The sequence below is a fragment of the Macrobrachium nipponense genome, chromosome 24, assembly GCF_015104395.2.
Source record: "Macrobrachium nipponense isolate FS-2020 chromosome 24, ASM1510439v2, whole genome shotgun sequence".
Taxonomy (NCBI): domain Eukaryota; kingdom Metazoa; phylum Arthropoda; class Malacostraca; order Decapoda; family Palaemonidae; genus Macrobrachium; species Macrobrachium nipponense.
The window spans coordinates 5,620,786-5,637,053 of NC_061091.1; the positions used below are offsets into that span (position 1 = coordinate 5,620,786).

Genomic DNA, 16,268 nt, shown 5'->3' on the forward strand with positions numbered 1-16,268 from the left:
TTCAAATACAAATGAACAGAAGAGTTGGAATTAGTATTATTGCCATTTCTGTAAACGGTTAAAACAATTTATTCGTGGATATTATTATTATTACTATTATTATTAATTAGGATTATTATTATTAATAAATTATTATTATTATTATTATTATTATTATTATTTTAGGCCTGTACCTCTTCAGTGACGTCGTGTTTACACTGTCAACATGGTAAACGTTATTATTATTATTATTATTATTATTATTATTATTATTATTACTGCTGCTACTACTACTACTACTACTACTACTACTACTACTATATACTCTGCTTTTTTCCATCTGTCCATCCGCCTGTGGTGTTTTCGCATGGTAACACTGCGTCTAGGACTTTAAATAGTTGCACTATGTGTAAATTTTAGGCAAATAAAAGGATATCTGGGTGTACATTTGCAACTGAAAAGTGTTTTAATAATTTACTGTATGCGAATTACACTGTTAATATTCGAAATAGAATATTATTTAAAGCTCGGGACGCAGCGTTACCATGCGCAAACACCACAGGCGGATGGACAGATGGAAAAAAAAAAAAAAAAAAAAAAACAGTAATTATTATTTTAGGCCTGTACCTCCTCAGTGATGTCATGTTTACACTGTCAACAATAGTATAGTAAAAATTAGTAGTGTTTTCGAGTGATTCAGTGAATGAGTTGTCCATGCCTGTCAGCGGCTGTCACAAATAAATACGGTGTTAATAAACGTGTCGTTTTGTTTTCTCTGTGTATGAATGAAATGTCGCGTCTGAAACCAGTTGTTCGTCATTAATAGTTACGTCAAAAGATGACATTTGAACAGTCTAAAGACCCTGAACCTGAAGAAGCCATCATAACCTGGCTAGCCTAATCCAGCCTGGGTAGGTAGGCCTGACCTCGTGTAGGTTGATCTTAGAAATATAACGAAAAATAGGAGGTCAAGTAATCTGCAATCATAAACCGCATCAAAATAGTCAAGACTAACAACTTCTGACTACCTACCTATAGTAGCTAGCCTAGTAGCTAGGTACTACCTATCTCTGGTACCTAAGAATAACTACCTAACCCTGGGCGATATCAGATAGGTATACCTACCTACTACTAGGTACTATGGAGGTACTATTTATCTTTGTGTAATCAAGGTCTGGAAAGTTTTCTTGGAGATGAAATACCTATAATGCCCCCAATTGTTTTAGATGTATTTTTTAATATTTTACAAAGATAGGTTAATTTGGTTGTGCTTTCTTGGGCAGGGAATTTCATCTGTTTGAAGAACTTTTCAGTAACTAGCTAGCTGATAGTGTAGCCTACCCATTCATTGATATCGAGCTGAATCAGTGGCTGATTAAGAGGGAGGCACCTGGTCATGTGGCCTCCCCCCCATTGATGTGAATAGTTAAACACTTTTTTTTTCATTCACTAAATCATTTTAGTAACTAGTAAAATTATTATTATTATTATTATTATATCAATAACAAAAGCTATAACAACAACAGCAACAATGACTACTACTATATAGTATATTGAGTTTATAGGTATGTGTGCGTATAAACATATATAGATACCTATTGATACCTAGCCTATAGGTATGTACTGTATGAGTGTACTATATGTTACATAGGTATAGAAGGTAAACAACCAAATGGCCACCATTTCACTCCAAATGACCACTTTTTTCACTCTATGTTAAATTGGTGAAACAACTATACAATTACAATTTTAAGCATACCATTAAAAAATTGAAACTTAATCTTTAGAATGGTATGATTAAAGATGTAATTGTATTGTTGTTTCACCAATTAAATATTAAGTGAAAAAAGTGGTCATTTCGAGTGAAGTTGTGGCCATTTGGTCATTTACCCTAGTATATGATAATCATAAGTGGGCCCCCCTGCATTGAATATACATAGCTACCACATATTCTTCAGACTGCTTATCTTGTAATTTATGCATTTCTGAATGTTATTGTGGGTGAGAATAATATGTTTGTGTTCCCCAGTCCCATAAAATTATTGACCAATATACCAGTTACATAAATTACTAGTGAAAAAAAAGATTTTTTATGATGGAGTGAGAACCAAAATGCGAGTAGTAAATTGCATCACTAAAGTCTAAAATGCTCAGATCACAAGGTAAATGGGAAAAATATAGATGGTATATATGCATATAGTCCAAACTTAGTCAATATTAGTAACTAATATTTGAAAGAATTATGGATGAAAGATTACGGCAGCAAGTTTTCATCGGTAGACAGCAACTAGGATTCATGAAGGGGCTTAGTACTGTGGATGGTATTTTCGCTCCGAGACAAATTATGGAAAAGTACAGAGAGAAGCAAAAGGTCTTGCATATGGCCTTTATAGACCTTGAGAAGGCACATGACAGAGTACCACGACAGGAAATATGGAGATGTCTCAGGGAGAGAGGAGTGATGGAGAAGTATGTCAGAATGATCAGGGAGATGTATAGAAATGTAAAGACCAGCGTCAGATCTACAGTTGGAAGAACAGAAAATTTCCAAGTTGGAGTCGGACTACATCAGGGATCTGCTCTAAGCCCACTTATGTTTAACATCATCTTGGATGTGTTAACAGAGGATGTCAGGGAGGAGCCACCATGGTGTCTGCTCTATGCAGATGACATAGTCTTGGTAGCCGAGAACAGGGAAGAACTGGAGGGGAAACTTGAAAGATGGAGATATGCCTTGGAGAGTAGAGGTTTAAGAATAAGCAGGAAAAAGACAGAATATATGACAACCGAATTGGATGGCGACCAGCAAACAACAATCAAATTAGGCGGAGGAAACATCAAAAGGGTTCATAAATTCAAGTACCTTGGCTCAGTGATTGACAATGAGGGGAACATGGAAGAGGACATTAACAACTGGATTCAGTGTGGTTGGAACAACTAGAGGAAGGTGTCTGGTGTCATATGTGATAAGAAAATCCCTATAAGATTAAAGGGCAGAGTGCACAAGGCAGTGGTCAGACCAGCAATGACATATGGATTGGAAGCAGCACCTCTAAAGAAAACAGAGGGTAGAAAGTTGAACGTAACCGAGATGAGGGTGCTTAGGTGGATGAGTGGAGTAACCAAAAAGGACAGGGTTAGAAATGAACATATTAGGGGTACAGTAAAAGTCACTGATGCATCAAAGAAAGTGCAAGAGGCAAGGTTAAGATGGTATGGCCACCTGATGAGAAGAGAAGAGCAACACATGGCAAGAGAAGTGATGGACGTGGAGGTGGATAGAACACAAAGGAGAGGAAGACCTAAGACCAGGTGGAGAGATTGCATTAGAGATGATATGAGGGAGAAGGGAGTATGGGAGGAATTGACACGGGACAGAGGTAGATGGAAGAGACTCATTAGAAACGGCAAACCCGAATAGGGATAAAGCTGGGAAGAAGAAATGCATAAAAAGCCATAATAAGTTGAGACAAGGTTAAGAAATGGGAAGCATCTTGACCTGACCATCCTGAACCTAACCTAGCCTAGGAAGTTAGGTTCGACCTGATTTGAAGGCATGCCCACCCCTCCCCCAACTCCCTCACCTCCACCTAAAACTGACCTAGGACCAACATGTTACAGATCGAAATACAGGGATGCATCAAAACCTAACCCACCTTAACCTGAATGTCAGGTCATATCGAACCCCCCCTCCCCCCTCGCCATTCTAGTCAGGCATAGGGTGTCATAAATTAGGAGAGTGAATTAGAAGACTCACCATTTTGCCTTCCAGTTAGTATTTCATGCAGTATATATTGCCTGGAGCAGCCAGATGGCACATTGATTCCCATGAAAAAACAAACTTGAACCTTTTATGTAGAAGTATTCCTCATTGCAGACTGAAAACAGTCATTGATGCTTATTGACAAGGTGGTTAGTGTTAGGCAGGTGAGTGTGTTTAGGGTGAAGTACCCCTTATCTGCTGTAACCCAAGCCAGCCCTTTTTCTGTAGCCAGAGTTGGATGAAGATGTGTTTATGCACTTTGTCTGACTCAGAATTGAAGCTATTTTTCTTTCTCTGTCAATTGTGTTTGTTTTTGCAGTGAAGGTAAACAAAAAAGTGTAAGGACATGAACAGGTTTGCTTGTTGACCCCTTTGCTTTGGATAGATTTGGCAGACAGCGAAGGAATGTCAAAGATGTTTGCTGGTGTATTTGGAGCAGCATATTTCCCTACCATTGATACTTCCAAATCTTAACTTTGACTCGCCCCCCCCCCTCACCCCCCACTTGTTCTCTGCCCTGTAGGGGGTAGTACAATCAGTCCACCTTATGCAGTGCACTGTAGGCATTACTTAAGGCTCTTTGCAGCATGCCTTTGGCCCCTAGTTGCAACCCCATTTGTTCCTTTTACTATTCCTCCTTTCATATTCCTTATCTTCCATCTCACTTTTCACCCTCTCCAAACAATTGATTCATTGCAACTGCCACATTTTCCTCCTATTACATATTTCAGACCTTTCACCATCAATTTACGTTTTAGCGTTGAATGACCTCTTATGTCCCAGTGCTTGGCCCTTGGCCCAAATTTTATATTCAGTTCAATTCAATTCATTCTCCTCTGGGTTGTTCCGAGGAGGATTGATAACAATTCTGTTTCATCTCATCTGCCCCCGAAAAATTAACATTGTCATATGGTCATGGCAACACTGTTGGATGTAGTACTGCCCAAAGACAGAGGATGAAAGAGAAATGGTAGAGGAAGGACACAAAAGAGAATAACAAACGAATGCTTTTGAGAGAGAGATGCAAATGAATGCAGAGAGAGATTATACAGGGAAAGAGATAAATAATGGTGACCCCCATTGTCTCAAAGCATCATGTCATAGGACTAGGCCCAGACTTTTTTCCAAACTGTTGCTTAATTGAAGAAAATCATTACTTTTCATATAACAACTGTTACATTAAATGACATGACCTATCCTCATAAGTTAGTGCTGATCGAAAAGTGCGTAAGATTTTGGGCTGCCTGAGCTTATTTGTTATTTTTCATTATTTTTACCTAGTTCAAGGTAAAATCAGCACATCGTAGAAACACACATCTAAGTGAACTTCCAATAGTAATTTTTTATTTCTCTTATTTGGATTAACAAATATTTTTCAGTAATGAGAAGCTTTGGCTGTGTTTAGTAACAGAGAAGGGGGAAATGCAGTGTTATATGTAGGCCTATGCTGATTTTACCTCGCTCCACCCTTGCCCACTCATAGTGTCTATCAGTGTTCCTTTTTTGTTTTTTTGTTTTTTTCTAGTAGATGGTTGAATTTTTCTCCTTCAGTAACACATTTTTTCTTTCTATTTTTACAGAACATCCTGAAAGGTAAGTGGCTCACCAGACTTTCGGAGAGGAACGACTGATCGTTAGAGAAATTTTAGTTTCTGGGTCGCCAGTTTCAGCGCAGAGACAGAAATATCCAGTAAGGTGATTTAATAGTTATGAGAAAAATGATGTAAAAACTCATTATTAGTGCAGTTAGAGATAATGTGGTTTCGTGAAGTTGTATAATATCACTCTAAGTGATTTTGTAGACGTTGAACGGTGTTTATCTCGAATGGAGAAGTATCTGTTTGGGTTATTCTAGTTAGATAGTTTTGATTAAGTTGAAGTTAATGTTTTGAGGGTCTTTGTGAAGAGTGTGATAATGTGTTCCTGATTTTTTTTTTTTTTGTGGTTACTGTACTTGATAAAGGGAATGTAATGCACACGTGTGAAGGTACGACAGAATGAGTTAATAGGGACAAAATAATCGGATTTTACAAATGATGAAATAGTACGAGGCAGCGTTGTACCAAAGGGTGTTATTTAAGCATTTTTGATGAACACTATACAAATTTTAATTGAGAAGAGCAAATGTACTTGAATGTGTATGTTACTGTTGCTTGAAAAGAAATTAGTAACGAAAAAGCTTTCATTTTTTGCTCCTCAAATTTAACGTTCTTCCTAAGCGCATTTAAATACATAATTGATTTGTGAATATTTGTTTTTGGGCCCCATAAATGCTGGTAATTGGATTTTTCATGATTCAAAAAATGGTTTAAAAGATTTTGTAATGATGATGAAATGGTCCTTTAACTCAAGGGTACTTTTGGAATATCTGATTTTTGTATGTGTTGTGGTATGTCTTAGAAAGCTAATTTTGATCATATTGTATTTAGTTCCAAGGAGAGCTGTTGTTCAACATATTTAGCTATATCGTGAAGGTTGTGAATAACTTTATTCCAATATTATCAGCAATATGAGGTCGTTTATCCCTGGAATTTAGTTGTTTTAAGTGTTATTATTATTATTATTATTATTATTATTAGTAGTAGTAGTAGTAGTAGTAGTAGTAGTAGTAGTAGTAGTAGTAGTAGTAGTAGTAGTAGTAGTAGTTGTAGTAGAAGTACTATGGACTGCAGTAATATATCTATGTACTTTTATGAACTAGCATTAAGGTAAGCAAATGTTTATAGGAACAGCTTGAAGGGTCTGGTAACAAGAAGTGATGTTTTCAACGTCCTGCATTGACGCTTCGTCATGTTCAATCACTCATTGCCCACATATCAATCTGGTAGCCCAAGTTCGCACCCCGCTGCTGCCAATGCGAAAACCGAGGAATTTATTTCTGGTGATTAGAAATTCATCTCTCCACATAATGTGGTTCGGATCCCACTATAAGCTGTAGGTTCCCGTTGCTAACTAACCAATTGGTTCCTAGCCACTTAACAAAATTCGATCCTTCGGCCCAGCCCTAGGAGAGCTGTGAATCAGCTCAGTAGTCTGGTTAAATTAAGATGACTTACCTCAGTGGCTGGCACTGAGATATATATATATATATTATATATTATATATATATTAATATATATATATATATATATTATAATATATTTATCTAATAAAAGGAGCCCATAAAACACCAAAATGTGAGAGAAAAGTACTATATTTCAGAGACTGCTGTCCTCTCTCTTCAGGTATATGAAATGATAAAAGTTTTTACAGACGATTAAAGAGAGTAACCTCACACCCTTGGAAATCCAAACCCTTTTGCATTTACCTACCCAAATACCTTAGCCAAATCCCTGATTAACGTCCAACAAAAGACATCTCCCAAAGACTCTGGGTATATGAGATCCATGCCGAGGACTGTGACCAATCTTACATCGGATTTACAGGTAAATCACTTCCCCAGAGATTAATACACACAAACGGTCAGTTAGGTATGACAACAGAACTCGGCTATTTTCAACCATATAAATGAACATAACCATAGAATAACTGGAATATGTCCACGTGTAATTTATAGCAGCAACTGCCGGTACAAGAGTCAAATGATGGAATCGGCCTTAATAAAAGAGAAGCAGGTAATGAAACATCTCAAAAGGGAATTGGATATCAGATATCGTCGACGCAGTGTTCATTCAACCACGCTTAAGAAGATTAAAGGAAGATTATCAGCGGGGGTGACCTAAATTGGCTTACTTGTGGACGAATCTCTTGGTATAAATACCACCTTTTCTGTAAACTTTTCTCATTCATATACCTGAAGAGAGAGACAGCAGTCTCTGAAATATAGTACTTTTCTCTCTACATTTTGGTGTTTTTTAATGGGCTCCTTTTATTAGATGGAATTCTGTTGTTACAGAACATTTTTTCTTTCACCAGTTCGATATATATATATATATATATAAATATATATATAATATATAAGTATATATATATATATATATATATAAAAGTATATATATATATAATACTGTATAGTAGTAAAAAACTTACACAGAAGTGGCTAGGGAGGAAGGTATGATTGAAATGTGCATTGGGAAGGGCCACATAGTCCAGTAATAGTGGGTAGGTTATACAAGGATAGTGCTTCCCAGCCTTTGGTTTGTCAACTTTCCCAATAACGTAAATGGTAAAAGTTATATATAACTTAGCACTCCAGGACAACGAAAACAGATAAAAGGGAAAGGAGAATTTGTGTACAGTCATCAGCTTTTCAAATGATTTGGATTGTTGTGATTGTTGTATTTTATTTTTTTTTTTAATTACTGTATTTCGTAATTTCCCAAGAACGTTTTAATTCGTTAAGTTTATAATGATTTGTTATCATCAACACTTAGATATTAAGTTTGAGTATGTTTACAATGCATATAAAGAACAGGGCCTGACTCCATTGTAAATCCATGCTCATAGTGAAATGAATTTCGACTGTCACTTACATATCCCTCAGCTTGGAGACCTCTAAATTGTAATATTCATTATTCAGTGGTTAATCAATATTTCTTTTACATAATGTTATCGCAAACTGGTTGATGTACGTTTCTTTCTTTAGGTATAATTTGTCATTCTTTGAGAACGTTGATTTTTTCACAATAGCAATTTGATTATTCTCATAGGCCTTGACATTGTTCTCAAGGACCTTTTCTTTCTTAAGTTTCATGGTTCTATTTGTTTCGTGTCATGAAACGTTAGGTGTTCTCACAAACCCGTACGTGTGTATTTCGGTATTAGTATGCATTTACATTTGCTTTTGTTTTGCGGGTTTCTGATTGGAAGCCAGTTAAAATTTAAAGAATTGCCACTTGCAAATCATAAACGAACAGCCTGTCTCGCACGAAATGCCGGCTATGTTGGCGAAAAACAACTCTGTGAACACTGCTAGTTATGTATGGTGTGCAGCCTACGTAGGTTCATACAAGGACTTTGAAGTGAATGCTTAAGTAGGCCTACTTGCCGTTCCAAAATCGTTCGCCCTATTTTAAGTTTTTCCGTGTTCGAATATATATTTTATGCGCTGCTGAGAGATGATTCAATGTTTAGGCATGTCAAAGAAAGGTTTAGAATATACTGAACCAAATGCATAGTGGAGTATTTGAGCCGGTCTTGATTTGCTAAATTTCGTATGGCCCGGTATGTTTTGGCAGCCGTTTCTTGGTATTATAGCGTAAATGTATTTCATTCATAAAACATGCAAGCCTCCAAAAATGCAATGCTCATTAGTAACAGCGTGTAATCATTACTTTTTCTTTGAAATTGCTGTGTTAGTTTTCGAGATAATAAAGCAAAAGTTGCGAGTGGACGGAAGAATGTCTGATTCAACAAAACGTCGTGTGATGGGGAAGTTTACTCTGAAATAATGACAGATCGTGAGCACTGTACAAAATTAGCTGTATACCTTTATTTAGCAATAAATATGGCGTTATAATATGCTTACAAAAATCGTTTGCTTTATCAGGATCGTCCTTGGAGACTACTTAGATGTACTAAAGCTTTCAATTTCTTGTTGTTGTACAGTATACAAGTTTGAGAAGTAAATTGGTCAGATAGTGATAAGAGCTTCGTCTCCTCGATTGTCTACCAGCCCCTGAAGTGTCGTTTTGATAAACTTTATCGTTTGGTTTTTACTTGTTAGTACAGAACTATTTTTGATGTTTGAAAAGGAAACTTAATCTATCCATTGGCGATGTGTAATAGTTTTGTGTGTGCGTTGAATAACACCTTTCGATCGAAAGTGTGTTGGATAACTATTTTAACCGGCCCCCACCCAAACCACCCCCTTTCCAAAAAACAGGGAAGATTTCATAGTACATTTTGTTCATAACTCTGGAAGTAATTTAAAACTGAGAGAGGAATAGTCTTGAAATGTAATCTTGTAGAGCTATGTTATTCCATTATGTTATTGTCATATGACCAATAAGCATTTTTCGAACAGGAGTCATTTCTAACTAGGCCATAGGCATACTATAGCAATGAATGACCTCATAGGTCCCAGTGCTTGACCCTATATTCAAATCAGTTCCATATTCAATTCGTAATAGTTTTATTTAAGTTTAATTTGTCGAGGTTATTCATAAAATAGACCAGAGAAAATAAAATTTTATATTTATTCATAAAGAGACTAGAGGTCGATCCACATTGTCCTGTCAGGATAGTAGTAGTAGGCTGTGTTGAAACAAGGCGTGATCTAACCTCCAGCTTACTTGGGTGCACGAGCTACAATTTACGGTCAAACAGATCTTTCTTTCACCAACTAAAAAAATACGTTTGTAGGCTTACTCCCGGAGTAAGCGAAGATATCAGGCGGCTAATCAAGTAGAGTGGTTTGTAGTCAGGGTAGAGAGGCCCTGCAGTGGCTACCATTTCTTGACATAACGTGGTTCGGATCCCACAATAAGCTGTAGGAGGTCCAGTTGCCAGGCGACCAGGTGGTTCCTGGCCACGTGATAGAAATATCTAACCCTTCGGCCCAGTCCTAGGAGAGAGCTGTTGATCAGCTCAGTGGTCTGGTTAAACTAAGATATGCTTTTTTTCTTCTATTATTCAGTTGTGCAATGCCATTTCCCGCCAGTGTTCGTTGTCAATGAGACTGTTTGTTTGGTGAGGTGCCTTCGGAGTGGATCTGGCGCCATTTGAGTCGATGCTCATGTGTTTCCCCTTGCATTTTTTGCGTACTCGGCGAGTAGGCCTACAAACTTCTTTGTTGTTGTTGTTGTTGTTGTTCTTGGTGGGGGGGTGGTTAGGAAAGGTCTGAGGAAGAGTCTAAAAAGTTCTGAAGAAGGTGGTTCACGTTGAGTTAAAGATACAGTAATTTTAGGATAGGATAGCTATGATTTATTTATTCAGACTAAAATGTAAAGAATAAATGATGTGCATGTTAAACAGTACAGAACAATTATTTCTTATAGATTATAGCATATTTATTTTGATTTACGTTGGTGAAACAACGCTTTATTTGACCGTAGATTTTAGCACGTGCCACCAGTAAGCTGGAAGTCGGATCACGCATTGTTCATTAACCTTTGGGACCTAAGTGATTGGCTAGAACTTTCATTTGTTTTTGATGTGCGATCGATGGCATTGGTTAGTTCGTAATTTTGAAATGTCTGCATGTTGCCTTAGAGATCATCACTCCATATACTTGTGTTCATTTAAGTTATTTCAAAACAAGGAAATGAATTTAGTTGCCTTTATTTTTTGTGTAGAAATGCGTAGCAACAATTGAACAGTAAGCACAGAAAAATAAAACTAAATAAAAGAAATGGTCTAGACTGTATTAATTTACATGAAATTAAAAAAGTCATTTCAGTTACATAGTTATTTCAGAAACGCACCGAGAAATACTTCACTTGGAAAATGCAGCTCTGCCAAGGATAATAAGGCTACGTAAACCGATAAATACGGGAATCTATATGATCTGATGATCGCTTGAGTCCCTTTTGATGTTTAATTAAGACAGCGAAGGCGTATTCTTTATCGCCTGGGGAGCTTTTTTGTTCGTTGTTTTCCGTGTCTGGTCCACCGCTTTGCTCCCCGAAAAAAGAAAAAGGTCAAGTACTTTAGTGGTGGTGATTCTGACCGAATCTAATTAGTACCAGTGATAGTGGAGCCGGCTAGTTGTTTATCGTATAACTTTATCTCTACCTGGATACGAAGTATCCACATTTTGAACTGCACGTAGACGTTCGCTCTCTCTCTCTCTCTCTCTCTCTCTCTTCTCTCTCTCTCTCTCTCTCACACACAAGAAGAAGAGAGACTATGTCCTGACTAACTGGCTTTTGAACTCTGCCGTGGTCACACCAGATAGTACTAGTTGCTTGTGACAGCGGAGAAAATTCTCTATACGGGTAGGGACGTCAGTGCACCTCACATGGTGCACTGTAGGCATTACTTAAAGTTCTTTGCAGCGTCCCTTCAGCCCCTAGCTGCAACGCCTTTTATGCTTATGACTGTACCTCCGTTCATATTCTCTTTCTTCCATCTTAATGGCCACCCTCTCCTACTAATTGATTCATGGTGCGACTGCTTTAAGGTTTTCCTCCTGATACACCTTTCAAACCTTTTACTGTCAATTTCCGTTTCAACGCTGAATGACCTCACAGGTCCCAGTGCTTTGGCCTGAATTCTATACCAAATTCAATTCCAATTGTACTACGTCTATTGTTGCGTAATCCCGAAGTACTGCATGTTATGTTAAAATGCAGAAAACGCAGGAAAATAAATATTAGAAGACATTGTAAATGAGAAACGATCTCAAACGCGTAACTACCGAGTCTCTTTCTGGGTCCACATTAGAGTCCCATTATAAACTATGCGAAAACATGCTGCCCTTGGTCTATGGAAGTGTAAATCCGTCGAATAATAAGTCAGGTCCCTTGGCAACAAATGTTTGCCGGGTATATTACATCTTGTTTTGTCCGCTAAGAAAAAAAAAATTAGTATCAATCTGAAGTGGAGTGGCACTTAACGTCCCGGAGGAGTGATTAGCTCTCTCTCTCTCTCTCTCTCTCTCTCTCTCTCTCTCTCTCTCTCTCTCTCTCTCTCATTTAAACTTCCAGATTTTTTTACCCCTGTCGCTTTCTCGAGTAACATTTAATTTTTGTAATTGCTGACTGTGTAACAGTCCAGCATGCAACTTCTATCAACAGATGCAGTAGCGAGGCATGGAAACACCGTATTATGGGTATAATAAACCCCATCTCTTTGAAAAGGCAGAGTTGCTGTTAGAGCGTTTTACTTCATTGCTCTATAGGATCAGTAATCACCTTTCTGTAGAGCTTAGCTATCCACACGTGGAGTACTTTTCTGAAGGCAATGGAAGCTCGCATTTTACATTTTATTATCGGAGATTTGAATCCAAATTCTTCTCGAGATACCTGACGATGCTTTTAGCCTTTTGCTTTTTTTTTTTTCCATTCTCTCAGGAGTAAGAGAATTGGGTTAATGATTACGCCTGTTTACACTCTCGGATATATACCTTAACTTCACTTTTTATCTTGTTTCGTTTTTAGCTTCTCACACTTGGGTACTTGTACCATTTTCCTTGTGTTTGTCCCCCTTTCTATTTTATTTTTGCGCAGGTCTGGTTATTCCTAGTAACAAATACATGTCACCTATAGGGACTTTTTTTTTTCATCTGTGCCATTAGTTTTTTCTCTCTAGGTTTTAGTTCTGTACACTTTTGTCTCATTGGCTTTAGAGCCAGTTCTCACCGGGCATTCGTAGCCATGTAACGGACCTTCCCTGAAAAAGGAAAAAAAAAAAAAAAAAAGCAGAACGCCATATCTTAAAGTAACCATAGAGTCTCTTTATGGTTCCCACACCCAAAGTACCACTACGTGTAGGTTCTTTGAACTAACCTAACCTAGGGGCATGGCCAAAACAGCGGGGCTGGTGTAGTACTAGTGTACATCTCGGGAATTTGCGGCCTGGCTGTGTGACCCATTCTCAGCTCACGCTCTTGCAAGTTATGACATAAATTTTGCAAACAGTGTCACGTATTGTTAATTCTTAACAATCATCACGAAGGAATTCTGGACGCTGGTAAAGTCATCTTCAGGCAATATCTTTGGTACTATTTGATTTGAGGGACAAGGCTTATGGGTGATAGGGACAAGGAAGTTAGTGTGGTAGGGACACTCCTAGTAGGTGACAGAAACAAGACTTTATGGGTGATAGGGACAAGGCTTTGTGGGTGGCAGGGACAGGGCTTTCTGGGTGGCAGAGACAGGGCGTTGTGGGTGACAGAGACAAGGCTTTGTGGGTGACAGAGACAAGGCTTTGTGGGTGGAAGGAACAAGGCTTTATGGTTGGAAGGGACAAGGTTTTTTGGGTGAGTGTGATAGGAACAAGGCTTTATGGTTGGAAGGGACAAGGTTTTTTGGGGACAGAGACAAGTTTTTGTTTGTGAGTGACAGAAAAAAAGCCTTTTTGGGGGCCGAAAGGAAACAAGGCTTTGTGGGTGAAAGGAACAAGGCTTTGGGGTGGGTGAAACGGAACAAGGGCTTTTGGGGTGGTGAAAAGGGAAACAAGGCTTTATGGGTGAAAGGAACAAGGCTTTCTGTGGGGTAAAGGAACTAAGGTTTTATTGGGTGACAGGAGACAAAGCTTTGTGGGGTGAAAGGGAAAACCAAGGGCTTTATGGGAGGGTTGACAGCGACAAAGCTTTGTGGGGTTAAAAGGAAACAAAGCTTTTCGGGGTGGGCGAAAGGAACAAGGGTTTATGGGTAAAACAAGAGACAAGGCTTTGTGGGCGAAAGGAAACGAGGCTTTATGGGTGAAAGGAACCAAGGCTTTGTGGGTGAAAGGAACAAGGCTTTCTGGGTGCGAAAGGAAACAAAGGCTTTATGGGTGGCAAAGGAAAAAGGGCTTTATGGGGAACAGAGACAAGGCTTTGGGGAGTGAAAGGAACAAGGCTTTGTGGGCGAAAGGAACAAGGCTTTATGGGTGAAAGGAAACAAGGCTTTTAGTGGGTGAAAAGGAAACAGGTTTAGGTTTTGGGTGGGGGACAGAGACAAGGCTTTGTGGGCAAAAGGGAACAAGGCTTTATGGGTGAAAGGAACAAGGCTTTGGGTGGGTGAAAGGAACAAGGTTTTATGGGTTAAGTTAAGTATATCTTAGTTTTACCAGACCACTGAGCTGATTAAACAGCTCTCCTAGGGCTGGCCCGAAGGATTAGATATTTTTACGTGGCTAGGAACCTTTGGTTACCTAGCAACGGGACCTACAGCTTATTGTGGGATCCGAACCACACTATATCGAGAAATGAACTTCTATCACCAGAAATAAATTTCTCTGATTCCGCGTTGGCCGAGCCGGGAATCGAACCTGAGACCACCGGCATTGGCGCCCAGCTCGAAAACCACTCGGCCAGGCGAGGAACTGGTTTTATGGGTAACAGAGACAAGGCTTTAATGGGTGAGAGGAACAAGGCTTTGTGGGCGAAAGGAACAAGGCTTTATGGGGTGAAAAGGAACAAGGCTTGTGGGTGAAAGGAAACAAGTTTTATGGGGGACATAGACAAGGCTTTGTGGGTGAAGGGAACAAGGCTTTTGTGGGCAAAAGGAACAAGGCTTTATGGGTAAAAGACAAACACTTTGTGGGTGAGAGTGAACAAAGGCTTTGTGGGTGAAATGAACAAGGTTTTTAATGGTTGAAAAGTAACAAGGCTTTGTGGGTGAAAGGAACAGGTTTTATGGGTGAAGGACAAGGCTTTGTGGTGTTTATGGGAACAAGGCTTTGTGGTGAAAAGGAACAAGGCTTTGTGGGTGTGAAAGGAAAGGAACAAGGTTTTATGGGGACAGAGACAAGGCTTTGTGGGTGAAAGGAACAAGGCTTTGTGGGTGAAAGAACAAGGCTTTGTGGGTGAGAGAACACGGTTTTTTGGTGGACAAGAGACAAAGGCTTTGTGGGTGAAAGGAACAAGGCTTTGTGGGTGACAGTAACAAGGCTTTGGTGGGTGAAAGGACTGAGGTTGTATGGGTGAAAGGAAAAGGCTTTGTGGGTGAGAGAACAAGGTTTTATGGGGACAGAGACAAGGCTTGTTGGGGTGAAAGAAACAAGGCTTTGTGGGTTGAAAGGAACAAAGGTTTTTAATGGGGGAACAGAGACAAGGCTTGTGGGCCAAAAGGGAACAGGCTTTATGGGTGAAAGGAACAAGGCTTTGTGGGTGAAAGGAACAAAGGTTTTATGGGTAACAGACAAGCTTTATGGTGGAGAGAACAAGGCTTTGTGGGCAAAAGGAACAAGGCTTTATGGTGAAAGAAACAAGGCTTTGTGTGTGAAAGGAACAAAGTTTTATGGGGGACATAGACAAGTCTTTGTGGGTGAAGGGAACAAGGCTTTGTGGGCAAAAGGAACAGGATTATGGGTAAAAGGAGGGGGGGGAGACAAACTTTGTGGGTGAGAAGGAACAAGGCTTTGTGGTGAAAGGAACAAGGTTTTATGGGTGAAAGGAACAATGCTTTGTGGTGAAAGACAAGGCGTTGGGGCAAAAGGAACAAGGCTTTGTGGGTAAATAAAAGGAGGACAAACTTTGTGGGTGGAGAGGAAAACAAGGTTTTTGGGGTGGGGAGGAACAAGGTTTGTGGGTGAAAGGAAAACAAGGCTTTGTGGGTGAAAGGAACAAGGTTTTATGGGGGGTGAAAAGGAACAAGGCTTTGTGGGGAAAAGGAACAAGGCTTTGTGGGTGAAAGGAAACAAGGCTTTGTGGTGAAGGAAAGGAACAAGGTTTTATGGGGGACAGGAAAGGAAAACAAGGCTTTGTGGGTGAAAGGAAAACAAAGGCTTTGTTTGGGTGGGAATTTGAAAAGGAAAACAAGGCTTTGTGGGTGAGAGGAAACAAGGCTTTTTGGGGTGGGGGAAAGGGAACAAAGGTTTTATGGGGAAAGGAACAAGGCTTTGTGGGTTGGAAAGGAAAAAGGCTTTGTGGGTGAAGGAAAACAAGGCCTGTGTGGGAAAGGAACTTTTAGGTGGGTGGGGTTTTGGGGAGGGAAAA

The 16,268-nt window shown here is 39.2% G+C and overlaps 1 protein-coding gene across 1 annotated transcript in view; it reads left to right on the forward strand.

Moving 5' to 3' along the window:
- The first annotated feature begins 10,326 nt into the window (after positions 1-10,326).
- Positions 10,327-16,268, forward strand: part of LOC135205775 (trypsin alpha-3-like) — a 281,700-nt gene continuing 275,758 nt past the window's right edge. Inside the window, exon 1 of the mRNA XM_064236913.1 lies at positions 10,327-10,331. The gene's annotated coding sequence lies outside the window, so the exon portion shown is untranslated. The remainder of the gene's footprint in view (positions 10,332-16,268) is intronic.